We start from the raw sequence: 15,839 nt of genomic DNA on the forward strand, positions 1-15,839 counted from the left end.
TTTGTCCCTGACCTGTTTGGAGAGCCTCTTTGGTCTTCATGGTGCCGCTTGCTTTGTGTTGCCCCTTGCTTAGTGGTGTTGCAGACTCTGGGGCCTTTCAGAACAGGTGTATATACACTGAGATCATGTGACACTTAAATAAGGTTCACCTGTGTGCAATCTAACTAATTATGTGACTTCTGAAGGTAATTGGTTGCACCAGATCTTATTTAGGGGCTTCATAGCAAAGGGGGTGAATACACTAGACCCTCAAGACATTTACCTAACCTTGTGTTGTGTAGTGGCCTTACAATGAGGACTTTCCTGCTATGGTACATGGGTGAGAATGGCTGTCCAGCTGTAGACAATGAGGCTAGACCCTCGAGACATTTACCTAATCAACATAGCTCTACCAAAAAGCAGTACAAGTTTACTGAGTGACTGATTCAGAACAGTAATATTTTATGCCACAAGTACAAATATCCAGACAAACACATTTGCAGACCTTTTAGATATTTATTTAGGAAAATAGTGCAATTTAAAACAATGTAATACACAGGTGAAAAGTCTGATGAAATGTAACATAGACGCAGGGCGTCAGGAAGCAGGTGCATATGGTGAGTTTAATAATAACAAACATGGTGCATTACAAAACAAGCTCAGCGTCTGGACATGAAAACTGAACCAAGACTGCCTGAAGAGTGATGCTAGGGAGTGCTAGATAAAGGGGAAGTAATCAGGGTAGTGATGAAGTCCAGGTGAGGCATAGGTGTGCGTAATGAGAGTTGCCAGGTGTGCGTCATGATGAGTTGCCAGGACCGGTGGTTAGTAAACCGGCGACGTCGAGCACCGGAGCTGGAGAAGACATGACATGAAAGGGGTAATAAGAGAAAAAACACATAGTAAACACCAGTAACGTGAATTAGGAAATAAGTAAATATACAAAAACATGCAAAAAAACAAGAACTGTAAATTACCCACCATCCTAACATGTGAATAAGAAAAGCACACAACACCAGTTTCTGGGGTGAGATGGAGGGCTCTGTCTCAGTCAAGAGCGGATGGAGCGGACACACAGTACTGATCAATGGTCCTGTGAAAGTACATCGTCATGTCCCTGACAAAACGGAGACATTGATCAACAGAAATTAGGGATTTATATTTTCCAGAAAATCTACAACATTTCAATGCCGGGAATAATTCACATTTATCCAGAGAGTCCCAGGAAATAGCGTAACAATCGGAAGTGCCCATTTGAAGCAATTAAAACCAAGATATGGTCACTATGCCACGGTTCTCCCAAAATAACATTGTGATATGGTCACTGTGCCACATTGCCGGTTTGGCTGCGATTTCACAGCAAGTGAAACTGATATTTAGTAATGATAGAGTAACTTTGATCGCCAATGACATTGTTGTGAATTGCGAAACAGGTTGTTCATAAATTCAGAGTGTTATCCTGTTCCTCAATTAATTCAGTGCATTTCAGCAGTAGGCCACAGGAGGCTGCTGAGTGGAGGACGGCTCATAATAATGGCCGGAACGGAGTGCATGGAATGTAGATTCCACTTATTCCGTTCAAGCCATTACCATGAGCCCGTCCTCCCCAATTAAGGTGTCGCCAACCTCCTGTGTAGTAGGCCTAGGCTATCTCGACTCGCCGAGTAGGCTATAGCGTTATCGAATCATACAAACTTTGTAACGGCAGTAAGTCAAATGACCAAAGTTGCTAAGCTTGATAGATAACTTCCAATGAATTATAGAATATCTCTTATTTTGTCACGACTTCCTCCGAAGCTGCCTGCTCTCCTGGTTCGGGCAGGCTTCGGCGTTCGTTGTCACCGGCCTTCTAGCCACTGCCGCTCCTCATCTCATCATTCCATTTGTTTTGTCTTGTCTATTACACACACCTGGTTCATATCCCCTCATTAGTATGTGTAAAGGTGTTCCCTCTGCCCCCTTGTCCTTGTGGGTGATTGTTTAGTGTTAGTGTAGCTCGGTTGAGCGCCGTGTATTTTGTATTGCCGGGTTATATTTTCCCCTGTGCCTGTTTGGTTCCAGTGCGCCTGTTTTGCACACTGGACTGTTTGATGCAATTCTGCGTCAATCTGTATTCTGGAATAAACTCTATATTCTGTGATTTACCCTCCTGCGCCTGACTCCTTCAAATCACCCATCATAGAATCACCCACCCGATATGGAGTCAGCAGGAGAGGAGCGCATGCCTGGAGTCGTGGCACGGGTCCAGGAGGATTCGACGATGTTAGCCAGCTTGGGAGAAGCGATGGATCGGGTTCTCCAGGTCGGGACCAGCTGGGCGAACGGATCCAGCCACCCACACCCCAGCACCCAGAGGGATCCATATATCCCGACCACAGGATTTCGATAGGACAGCTGCTCTCTGCCAGGGATTCCTCCTCCAAATTACATTGGTTCCCCTATCCATTCCACTCCCCATCAGAGCACTTGACTGTCGACCATTAGGGTCCGGGTTCGTTAGGGAGGTTACAGCACCAGTCACTATGGTTACCCAAGAGACTCATCGTGAGCAAGTCTCTTTTTTTATTATTGAGTCTCCTGCTTTCCCTGTTGTGTTAGGTATTCCTTGGTTAGCACTCCGCAACCCCATTTTTTCATGGCCGTAGAGGGTTCTTGCGGGGTGGTCACGAGAGTGTCAGGGTAGGTGTCTCGGTGTTTCCGTTGGTGCAACCACGGTGGAAAGTCCAGACAGTCCAGACAGCATTCCCCCCGAATACCTCGATTTGGCGCGCACGTTTTCCAAAACACAGGCGACCAAGTTACTAACTCATCGGGCGGGGGATTGCAAGATAAACCTCCGGGTAGACGCTGTGCCTCCCAGGAGTCATGTGTATCCCCTGTCACAGGCTGAAACGGAGGCTATGGAGACATACGTCACCGAGTCCCTGCATCAGGGGTTTATACATCCCTCCACTTCGCCCGCCTCCTAGAGTTAATTTTTTGTGAAGAACAAAGACGGCGGTCTGCGCCCTTGCATTGATTACCGATCACTGAACAAGGGGACGATACGATTTAGTTATCCTCTCCCCCTCATTCCTTCGGTGATCGAGTCAATGCATGGGGCACGCTTCTTCACAAAATTAGATCCCCTGAGTGCGTACAACCTGGTGTGTGTCTGAGAGGGGGATGAGTGGAAGACCGCATTCAGCACAACCACGGGGCATTATGAATACCTGGTGATGCCTTACAGTTTGATGAATGCTCCATCCATCTTCCAGTCCTTTGGGACTGTGTTTCGGGACATGCTTGGTCGCGGTGTAGTGGTCTACATCGATGACCTTTATGCCAAGGCAGAAAAGTGTCTGTTTTTCCAACAGTCCGTCTCCTTCCTCGGATACCGCATTACCACCTCAGGTGTGGAGATGGAGGGAGATCGCATTTCAGCCGTGCGTAATTGGCCGACTACAACCACAGTAAAGGAGGTGCAGCGCTTTATTGGGTTTGCCAACTACTATCGGAGGTTTATCCGGGGCTTTGGCAAAGTCACAGCTCCCATCACATGTCTGTTGAAGGGTGGGCCTTCCCGGCTCCGCTGGTCTGCTGAGGCTGACAGGGCCTTCAGTAACCTGAGGGGTCTGTTCACCTCAACCCCGGTACTGGCCCACCCCGATCCATCACTACCGTTCGTAGTAGATGTGGATGCGTCCGAGGTAGGGATAGGCGCTGTCCAATCTAAATGCTCGGGCACGCCACCCAAGCTCCGCCCCTGTGCCTTCTTCTCCAAGAAGCTCAGCCCGGTAGAGCAGAACTACGACGTTGGTAATCGGGAGCTGTTGGCTGTTGTCCGAGCCCTGACCGCGTGGAGGCGTTGGCTCGAAGGGGCGAAACACCCTTTCCTCATCTGGACAGACCACCGTATCCTGGAGTACATCTGGGCAGCGAGGAGGCCGAACCCTCTCCATTTTCACATTGGGTATAAGTGAAATTGCATCATGGTTAGCCTACTGCAATATCTTTTTGTCAGAAACCTAAAATATGTCAATTTGACGATGTCTAGCAGCTCTCATCAGCTCATGGACAATGCATTGTGCAGTACTCGGAAACAGAGACCGGTAATTGGCTATCTGCAAATTTAAGACAAACAAACATTAGTTGGAAGGCATAAGAAGCATGGCAGCATGTCAATCAACGAGTTAAAGGCGGATATTAATTTGAAAATAATGACTGAATGGTAGCTGTTGTCAACATTTACAGTAATCTGGTGCTGTGGCACGTTCCTCCATGTTTCCTCACAGGGAGATCTGAGAGGAGAGAGATGGTAGACAGAGAATCCCCTCTCAGATATCCACAGATGTTTTTTTTTTTTTTTTTTTTCACCTTTATTTAACCAGGTAAGCCAGTTGAGAACAAGTTCTCATTTACAACTGCGACCTGGCCAAGATAAAGCAAAGCAGTGCGATAAAAACAACAACAACACAGAGTTACATATGAGATAAACAAAATGTACAGTCAAAAACACAATAGAAAATCTATATACAGTGTGTGCAAATGTAGTAAGATATGGAGGTAGGGCAATAAATAGGCCATAGTGCGAAATAATTACAATTTAGTATTAACACTGGAGTGATAGATGTGCAGAAGATGATGTGCAAATAGAGATACTGGGGTGCAAATTAGCAAAATAAATAACAATAGGCTGTGTACAGGTGCAGTGATCGGTAAGCTGCTCTGACAACTGACTGTCACACCCTGGCTCTGGGACTCTATATGTTGAGCCAGGGTGTGGATATTCTATAGGTTGTATTTCTGTGTTGGCCAGAGTGGTTCCCAATCAGAGGCAACGAGTGTCAGCTGTGGCTGGTTGTCTCTGATTGGGAGCCATATTTATAGAGGCTATTTGCCCACAAATGTTGTGGGATCTTGTTTCTAGTCTGTTTGTGTTAGACCGTGAACTGTCACGTTATCGTTTTGTTGTTTTTGATCGTGTCTCTAATAAAGAGTATGTTTGCCTGCAACGCTGAGCCTTGGTCCTCCTCTGTATACGACGATCGTGACAGAAGATCCCACCAAACCAGGACCAAGCAGCGTGTCCAGGAACACACGCAGGAGGTAACGCTGGTGGATGTCCTCCTCGGCTGGGGGCAGATTACGAAGGAGGAGGCCGTCCGGTACCGGAAGGCGATGAAGGGGGAGACCCAGGCAGGAGTGGAGAAGCGGCGTCAACCGGGCCGTGGTCGGACAGGCAAGAGGCACCCCCAATAATTTTTTAGGGGGGGGCACACGGCATGGGCGACTGGGCAGCAGGAGGCTGCCACAGGGCGAATTGGGAGATTAGGAGAGGAGGCCACCGGGTTTTGGGGGCCAGAAGGCAGGTTGGCGGAGCCTGGATGGAGAGCAGAGCCAACTCCCCGTACTCAGGCATGGCAGCATGAGACTGGGCAGGTTCCGCGGTATGCGGAGCTGCGCACTGTGCCACGAGTGGTCCGGCATAGTCCGGTACGTCCTGTGCGAGCACCCCGCACGTGTTGTGCGAAGGTGGGCATGCAGCCAGGACGGAGTGTGCCGGCTCAGCGCTCGTGGCCTCCAGTGCCTCTCCTCGGTCCCGGATATCCTGCGCCAGTGTCACGTGCTGTTATGCCAGTACGGGTACACAGCCCTGTACGTCCTGTGCTGATGCCTCACACAGAGTGTGTGAAGGTAGGCATTCAGCCAGGACGGGTTGTGGCAGCTCTTCACTCCAGGTCTCCTATCCGTCTCCACAGCCCGGTCCGGCCTGTCCCTGCTCCACGCACCAAGCCTACGGTGTGCGTCGCCAGCCCGGTCCGGCCTGTCCCTGCTCCACGCATCAAGCCTACGGTGTGCGTCGCCAGCCCGGTCCGGCCTGTCCCTGCTCCACGCACCAAGCCTACGGTGTGCGTCGCCAGCCCGGTCCGGCCTGTCCCTGCTCCACGCACCAAGCCTACGGTGTGCGTCGCCAGCCCGGTCCGGCCTGTCCCTGCTCCTCGCACCAAGCCAGGGGTGCGCATCGTCAGCCCGGTCCGGCCCGTTCCTACTCCACGCACCAAGCCAGGGGTGCGCATCGTCAGCCCGGTCCGGCCCGTTCCTACTCCACGCACCAAGCCAGGGGTGCGCATCGTCAGCCCGGTCCGGCCCGTTCCTACTCCACGCACCAAGCCAGGGGTGCACATCGTCATGATGAGAGAGGCCTGTAATTTTCATCATAGGTACACGTCAACTATGACAGACAAATTGAGAAAAAAAATCCAGAAAATCACATAGTAGGATTTTTAATTAATTTTTTTGCAAATTATGGTGGAAAATAAGTATTTGGTCACCTACAAACAAGCAAGATTTCTGGCTCTCACAGACCTGTAACTTCTTCTTTAAGAGGCTCCTCTGTCCTCCACTCGTTACCTGTATTAATGGCACCTGTTTGAACTTGTTATCAGTATAAAAGACACCTGTCCACAACCTCAAACAGTCACACTCCAAACTCCACTATGGCCAAGACCAAAGAGCTGTCAAAGGACACCAGAAACAAAATTGTAGACCTGCACCAGGCTGGGAAGACTGAATCTGAAATAGGTAGGCAGCTTGGTTTGAAGAAATCAACTGTGGGAGCAATTATTAGGAAATGGAAGACATACAAGACCACTGATAATATCCCTCGATCTGGGGCTCCACGCAAGATCTCACCCCGTGGGGTCAAAATGATCACAAGAACGGTGAGCAAAAATCCCAGAACCACACAGGGGGACCTAGTGAATGACCTGCAGAGAGCTGGGACCAAAGTAACATTTACATTTTAGTCATTTAGCAGACACTCTTATCCAGAGCAACATACAGTTAGTTAATACATATTTTTTTTATACTTGCCCCCCGTGGGAATCACACCCACAACCCTGGCGTTGCAAACACCATGCTCTATCAACTGAGCTACATCCCTGCCGGCCATTCCCTCCCCTACCCTGGACGACGCTGGGCCAATTGTGCGCCGCCCATGAGTCTCCCGGTCGCGGCCAGCTGCGACAGAGCCTGGATTCAAACCAGGATCTCCAGTGGCACAGTTAGCACTGCGATGCAGTGCCTTAGACCACTGCGCCACTTCAGGAGTTCAAAGCCTACCATCAGTAACACACTACGCCGCCAGGGACTCAAATCCTACAGTGACAGACGTGTCCCCCTGCTTAAGCCAGTACATGTCCAGGCCCGTCTGAAGTTTGCTAGAGTGCATTTGGATGATCCAGAAGAGGATTGGGAGAATGTCATATGGTCAGATAAACCAAAATAGAACTTTTTGGTAAAAACTAAACTCGTCGTGTTTGGAGAACAAAGAATGCTGAGTTGCATCCAAAGAACACCATACCTACTGTGAAGCATGGGGGTGGAAACATCATGCTTTGGGGCTGTTTTTCTGCAAAGGGACCAGGACGACTGATCCGTGTAAAGGAAAGAATGAATGGGGCCATGTATCATGAGATTTTGAGTGAAAACCTCCTTCCATCAGCAAGGGCATTGAAGATTAAACGTGGCTGGGTCTTTCAGCATGACAATGATCCCAAACACACCACCCGGGCAACGAAGGAGTGGCTTCGTAAGAAGCGTTTCAAGGTCCTGGAGTGGCCTAGCCAGTCTCCAGATCTCAACCCCATAGAAAATCTTTGGAGGGAGTTGAAAGTCCGTGTTGCCCAGCGACAGCCCCAAAACATCACTGCTCTAGAGGAGATCTGCATGGAGGAATGGGCCAAAATACCAGCAACAGTGTGTGAAAACCTTGTGAAGACTTACAGAAAACGTTTGACCTGTGTCATTGCCAACAAAGGGTATATAACAAAATATTGAGAAACTTTTGTTATTGACCAAATACTTATTTTCCACCATAATTTGCAAATAAATTCATTATAAATCCTACAATGTGATTTTCAAGATTTTTTTTTCTAATTTTGTCTGTCATAGTTGACGTGTACCTATGATGAAAATTACAGGCCTCTCTCATATTTTTAAGTGGGAGAACTTGCACAATTGGTGGCTGACTAAATACTTTTTTTCCCCACTGTACATTAACACAGTCTCGGGAGGGAGACACAGGTTCAGTCTATTTACAAATTTCCCTTCACAGATGCCACCATATTCAAAATAAATTAAATGTGCACTCTCGTGTCTCCCATCACATCTGCGACTACGCTAACATTTTACATTTACGTCATTTAGCAGATGCTCTTATCCAGAGCGACTTACCGTTAGTGAGTGCATACATTTTCATACTGGCCCCCCGTGGGAAACAAACCCACAACCCTGGCGTTGCAAGCGCCATGCTCTACCAACTGAGCTACATGGGACTTGAAGATTGAAGATAAACACTTCCACGATTTGATCACTGTCACCATTTGTGTATGGATACGCTCTTTGATCGCTGGTCGTGATGTGTGGATCCGCCCTCTCATCCTCTCCCTTTAAATGTTGTGGTCCTTTAGAAAACATGTCTGTGTTTTTCCCAGAGGGTTGTCACATTTATACAGTAGGTGGGTCTAATCCTGGATGCTGATTTGATAAAACCACATTCCAGCCGGTGTCTATTCCACAAGTTACCACCAGCTAAATCTATGACATTGAAATGCCTATTTACTCTGTTCCATCTGTCTGCGCAATCCACTATCAGCTCAGCCAGGGAATTTATATACTAGATCTACACTGTAAAAAGCATCTAGACATTATCTCCCATTTCTTTTAGACTAGCATTTGGTTTTCAACAGTGGAGATTTGTAATAACCTTGCTGTCTGTCTCTCCGACATTTGCAACGTTGTTTCAATATTGTAATTCGATCTCCAGCTGTCCTATGGTAATGATGAACGTGTTGGGAGTCGGGACGAGACAGACAGGTTGGCAGCTTTTCTCATCCAGTTGAAATCATGAATTAGCATCCTTTTTATGGATATATACAATCAATGAGGTTCCTCCCTATAGTCACTGCAGCTGAATGCTGATTGATACATGTGATCAGGGAAGGGTGTAATCACCAGATCGAGGTTGAGGAGTAATGGAGAATACATGGAGATGGTGTCTCAATTGACACTCTATTCCTCATGAATGAAGTCCTACCAGCGTCATATTTGGTCCAAAAGTCGTAATAGCGGGAGATACTGTATAAAAGGAGGTAGCGATTTGGTTTATAGTGAGATTTGGCGCCTTGTAAAGCAACGCACTATAACAGACTTTTAAGATGCTTTTAACAACGCTTGAGTGAACATGAGCAGCGTTTACTGTGAATGTGATCTCTGCGAATGTTGGGGAAAATGCCTCTAAAAGACGCATTGTCGGCTGTTTAGTGTGCTGCTCTATAACGCTGTGGATTGAATCCCAGCCTTGGTCTATAGATTTGGTCTTTAGCACCTAGAGTTAACAAGGACCTGGGACATGATTGTAATTACATGGTGTTCACAAGTAAAAGTCTGTTTTATTGAACCAATGGGCTTGACAACAAAGAAAGGATGTATTGATTCAAGGCATTACGTAGAAGAGAGCTATCGGTGAAACGGTGGGAGGTCAAATTATTTTGTGTATGTCTTTAAGGGGGGGAAACTGGGTTAAAGATAATCTTCATAGATTTTCATTGTCCTCATTGAACCAGGCTGCTAATGGTGTGTCACTGTCAATATCCCTCGTAAAAAATGGCATTCTTTGCCTCTCAACGGTATTTCAAAGTGTGAGGAGCTGCAGGAGGATGGGCTCATTGTAATGGCTGGAATGGTTAAATGGAACGGTATCAAACACATCTAACAAATGGAAACCAAATGTTTGAATGTTCCATTCATTGGATTCCATTCCAGCCATTACAAGGAGCATGTCCTCCTATAGCTCCTCCCACCAGCCTCCTCTGTGAGACATGTGACAGCGCAGTAGACGCAATGGTGTTTAGATAGCGTTAAGAGAGTAAAGTTTCCCTGTTCAGGAATATAAACAAAAGGGGGCAGGTTAATTTCTGTGAAGCTTTGTGATTGATTCACCCAAGTGAGTAAAGTATGTCAGAACATCTGAATCACAGCGCGTAAGAGCATAATGCGTAACAAAGCCGGTTCATGTTGTGTGGATCCGCCCTCTCATCCTCTCCCTTTAAATGCCGTGGTCCGTTACAAAGCGTGTCTGTGTTTTTCCCAGAGGGTTGTCACGTTTTATACAATGGGTGGGTCTAATCCTGGATGCTAATTGGTTAAAACTACATTCCAGCCGGTGTCTAATCCACAAGTTAATTCTATGACTTTGAAAAGCCTATTTATTCTGTTCCATCTGTCTGCGCAATCCACTGTCTCATCAGCTCAGCCAGGCAATTTATATACTAGATCTACACTGTAAAAATAATCTAGACATTATCTTCCATTTCTTTTAGACTAGCATTTGGTTTTCAACAGCTGTTTGTCTCTCCGACATTTGCAACATTGTTTCAATATTGTAATTCGATCTCCAGCTGTCCTATGGTAATGATGAACGTGTCGGGAGTCAGGACGAGACAGACAGGCTGGCAGCTTTCTCAGCCAGTCGAAATCATGAATCAGCATCATTTTATGGATTTATACAATCAATGAGGTTCCTCCCTATAGTCACTGCAGCTGAATGCTGATTGATACATGTGATCAGGGAAGGGTGTAATCACCAGATCGAGGTTGAGGGGTAATGGAGAATACATGGAGATGGTGTCTCAATTGACACTCTATTCCTCATGACTGAAGTCCTACCAGAGTCATATTGGTTCCAAAAGTAGCAATAGTGGGAGATACTGTATTTGTAACTAAGTCGCCTATGTAACTGAATGTATGCAGTTTATGGATACATTGTGACAGATCTGCTGATGGCGTGCAGTCAAGTTTATTTGATATAACAAAAGGTGTTCTGCAAGGTTCTACTCTGGGCCCAGTACTTTTGACTATCTACATCAACAGTATTGGCTTGTCTGTGCAATTGTAAATTACACCTTTATGTGGATGACACTGTTGTGTACTCTATTGCCTCTGTGAACCAGGCTCTATCTGACCTACAGACTGCATTTAAAGTCTTACAAGAAACACTAATTGACCTTAAATTAGTATTGAATGTTGGAATAACTAAGTGCATGTTGTTTTCTAGAGCCCACAATTGATTCCAAAGATTTAAATATCTGCCTCTTGAATGTAGCCCATATTGAGCATGTCCCCTCTTATAAATACCTGAGCATTTGGATTGATAATAAATTGTCTTTTAAAACACATAGATGAGTTAACTAAGAAGCTGAGAATAAAAATTGACTACTTCTATAGGATTATGCCTCTAACTTAATAGTAGAAAACCTCATACTCAAAACCGCACCATTCAAAAAGGTACAGTATATTTTGTGATTTAAAGGGGCAATCTGTGATTGCTATATCCTATTTTTTACTTTCAAATGAATTATATATCACCATTGATTCTCGAAGAATATAACATATACATGCCTCATTAACTTAGTTCAACAACTGTCTACTAACCAACTCCATCAGAGCCCAAAATATAAGCTTGTTATATTCCATTGTTTGTAAACAAACACTGTATAGCTTTAAAACATAGTTAAAACGATAATTTACCTGGTTACATGGTTGCATGTTTAAAACCAGAGTGTGAATTATGGGGGACCCAGGGGGGTATCAGACCCCCTATTAGATATGTCCCCCTAAATGCAACAAAGCCAAACTTTGGGGGAGTCTCTAAATAATGCTAATTTAACAATTATCCTATTTGTTTCAAAATCAATTTGTACTGCTACAGTGGTAAATATTAAAATAAAAGTTTAATCCAAATGAAATGAACACCCTCAACTCTGTTTATGGTTTAAAGATTAAACAATGTTTTCCCATGTGGCTGCACTTGTCATCCCGGGACAATCCCGTATCTCAGCCCCTTTTCAGGTGTCCCAACTTTTCTTTCTACTTTTCTTTTGTCAGCAAGACACATAAATTACTTCAGGCTACAAGAGCGTAGACCCAATGACAATGTCATTACACTTGTTGGTGTTTTGTAACAGATGTCTCTTTCCATTAATCAAATGGCACGAGTGCACAGTGCACTGTTTAGATGCTGGAATTATTTTAGAGTTAGTTAGCGTACAGTTAGCCTACTTTTTGAAGTGATTTGTTTGACAATAAGAGGAAAACATCATGACTGGTTGTGTTCATGCCAAATGAAGATTAATACATGTTATTTTTTTACAATAAATGACATGTCCTTACTATTAGGCCGATAAAACATAATAGACACCCTCCGAAAGTCACAATATAATTCTCAATCTGTTTAAAACAAAAATGATCCTTACCGTAGTCTGCGCTCCAGCAGGTATATCTCACTGGTCATCCCCAAAGCCAACACCTCCTTTGGCCGCCATTCCTTCCAGTTCTCTTCTGCCAATGACTGGAACGAACTGCAAAAATCTCTGAAGCTGGAGACTCTTATCTCCCTCACTAACTTTAAGCGTCAGTTGTCAGAGCAGCTTACCGATCACTGCACCTGTACACAGCCTTTCTGAAATTAGCCCACCCAACTACCTCATCCCCATATTGTTATTTATTTTGCTAATTTGCACCCCAGTATCTCTATTTGCACATCATCTTGTGCACATCTATCATTCCAGTATTATACGAAATGGTAACTATTTTGCACTATGGCCTATTTATTGCCTTACCTCCATAACTTACTACATTCGCACACACTGTATATATATTTTCTGTTGTATTTTTGACTTTATGTTTTGTTTACACCATATGTAACTCTGTGTTGTTGTTTTTATCGCACTGCTTTGCTTTATCTTGGCCAGGTCGCAGTTGTAAATGAGAACTTGTTCTCAACTGGCTTACCTGGTTAAATAAAGGTGAAATAAAAAATAAAACATAAATAAAACCCTTTATGGATGATAAGCCCTGTCTATGAATTTGAGTGGTTACATTTCTCCAGCCCTATGCCTAAGCTGTTTACCCTAAAAAGGTGTGTGTGTCTCTGTGTCTGTGAGCATACCAAGCATATCGTATGCACAATCTATTACATTTAATTAACAGCTGTTTTTTGCAAGAAGAAACCTCTTTGTCCTACTTAACTAATCAAGCCGTAACCTGTAAACACAGGGCATAGTGGAGTGTACATCTGCCAGCGAGGAAACAGACTGGCTATTATCTAACCTCCTCTCCATAGACCTGGGTTCAAATACTATTTGAAATCATTTCAAATACTTTTTCTGTGCTTGATTGAGCTTGCCTGTTGCAATGAAACCAATATAATAGTCACCTGGTACTCCAGGCAGGCTAAAGCAAACGCTCAAAGTATTTAAAAGATTTTAAATAGTATATGAACCCAGCTCCGGTCTCCATAGCAATGCAGAGAATGTGATTATATTTGTTCACTGTACTGAGAGAGGAGCAGCAGATAGATACAGTACCATAACAGTTTGGTCTGTGATCACACACATCAGAGATTTCACAGTGCTCTCACTGGTTCATTGGATACATCCCAAATGACACCCTATTCCCTTTATAGTGTACTACTTTTGGGCCCTTTGGACCAAGGCCATATACACTGAACAAAAATATAAACGCAACATGTAAAGTGTTGGTCCTATGTTTTATGAGCTGAAATAAAAAATCCCCGAAATGTTCCATACGCACAAAAAGCGTATCTCTTTCAAATTTTGTGCACACATTTGTTTACAGTGAGCATTTATCCTTTGACAAGATAATCCATCCACCTGACAGGTGTGGCATATCAAGAAGCTGATTAAACGGCATGATTATTACACAGGTGCACCTTGTGCTGGGGACAATAAAAAGCCACTTTAAATTAAAATGTGAATTTTTAGAGAATTTGGAAGTACGTCCAAATGGCCTCACAACCACAGACCACGTGTAACCACGCCAGCCCAGGAGCTCCACATCCGTCTTCTTCACCTGCGGGATTGTCTGAGGGGGGGGTGGGGTGGTGCTGAGGAGTATTTATGTCTGTAATAAAGACCTTTTGCAGGAAAAAATATTTCTGATTGGCTGGGCCTGGCTCCCCAGTGGGTGGGCCTGGCTGCCAAGTGGGTGGGCCTATGCCCTCCAAGGCCCACCCATGGCTGCACCCCTGCCCAGTCATGTGAAATCCATAGATTAGGGCCTAATTTATTTATTTCAATTGACTGATTTCCTTTGAGATTGTTGCATGTTGCATTTATTATTTTGTTCAGTATACTATATAGGGAATAGGTTGTCATTTTGGACACAGTCAGTGTCTCTGACACTCGGCTGAGCTGACAACCGTTCCAACCAATTTCTCCACAATGCTTAATGTCTGCTGTCAACCTCCATTATAAACCGGGTAGTTTGGGTCCTGGATACTGACTGGCTGAAAGCTGTGGTACAGTGGGGAAAAAAAGTATTTAGTCAGCCACCAATTGTGCAAGTTCTCCCACTTAAAAAGATGAGAGAGGCCTGTAATTTTCATCATAGGTACACGTCAACTATGACAGACAAATTGAGAAAAAAAATCCAGAAAATCACATTGTAGGATTTTTAATGAATTTATTTGCAAATTATGGTGGAAAATAAGTATTTGGTCACCTACAAACAAGCAAGATTTCTGGCTCTCACAGACCTGTAACTTCTTCTTTAAGAGGCTCCTCTGTCCTCCACTCGTTACCTGTATTAATGGCACCTGTTTGAACTTGTTATCAGTATAAAAGACACCTGTCCACAACCTCAAACAGTCACACTCCAAACTCCACTATGGCCAAGACCAAAGAGCTGTCAAAGGACACCAGAAACAAAATTGTAGACCTGCACCAGGCTGGGAAGACTCAATCTGCAATAGGTAAGCAGCTTGGTTTGAAGAAATCAACTGTGGGAGCAATTATTAGGAAATGGAAGACATACAAGACCACTGATAATCTCCCTCGATCTGGGGCTCCACGCAAGATCTCACCCTGTGGGGTCAAAATGATCACAAGAACGGTGAGCAAAAATCCCAGAACCACACGGGGGGACCTAGTGAATGACCTGCAGAGAGCTGGGACCAAATTAACAAAGCCTACCATCAGTAACACACTACGCCGCCAGGGACTCAAATTCTGCAGTGCCAGACGTGTCCCCCTGCTTAAGCCAGTACATGTCCAGGCCCGTCTGAAGTTTGCTAGAGTGCATTTGGATGATCCAGAAGAGGATTGGGAGAATGCCATATGGTCAGATGAAACCAAAATAGAATTTTTTGGTAAAAACTCAACTCGTCGTGTTTGGAGGACAAAGAATGCGGAGTTGCATCCAAAGAACACCATACCTACTGTGAAGCATGGGGGTGAAAACATCATGCTTTGGGGCTGTATCGTGAGGAAAGAATGAATGGGGCCATATATCGTGAGATTTTGAGTGAAAACCTCCTTCCATCAGCAAGGGCATTGAAGATGAAACGTGGCTGGGTCTTTCAGCATGACAATGATCCCAAACACACCGCCCGGGCAACGAAGGAGTGGCTTCGTAAGAAGCATTTCAAGGTCCTGGAGTGGCCTAGCCAGTCTCCAGATCTCAACCCCATAGAAAATCTTTGGAGGGAGTTGAAAGTCCGTGTTGCCCAGCGACAGCCCCAAAACATCACTGCTCTAGAGGAGATCTGCATGGAGGAATGGGCCAAAATACCAGCAACAGTGTGTGAAAACCTTGTGAAGACTTACAGAAAACGTTTGACCTGTGTCATTGCCAACAAAGGGTATATAACAAAGTATTGAGAAACTTTTGCTATTGACCAAATACTTATGTTCCACCATAAGTTGCAAATAAATTCATTAAAAATCCTACATTGTGATTTTCTGAAAAGAAAAATCTCATTTTGTCTGTGTACCTATGATGAAAATTACAGGCCTCTC

Source organism: Coregonus lavaretus (genome assembly GCF_964263955.1).
Source record: "Coregonus lavaretus genome assembly, chromosome: 5".
Taxonomy (NCBI): Eukaryota; Metazoa; Chordata; class Actinopteri; order Salmoniformes; family Salmonidae; genus Coregonus; species Coregonus lavaretus.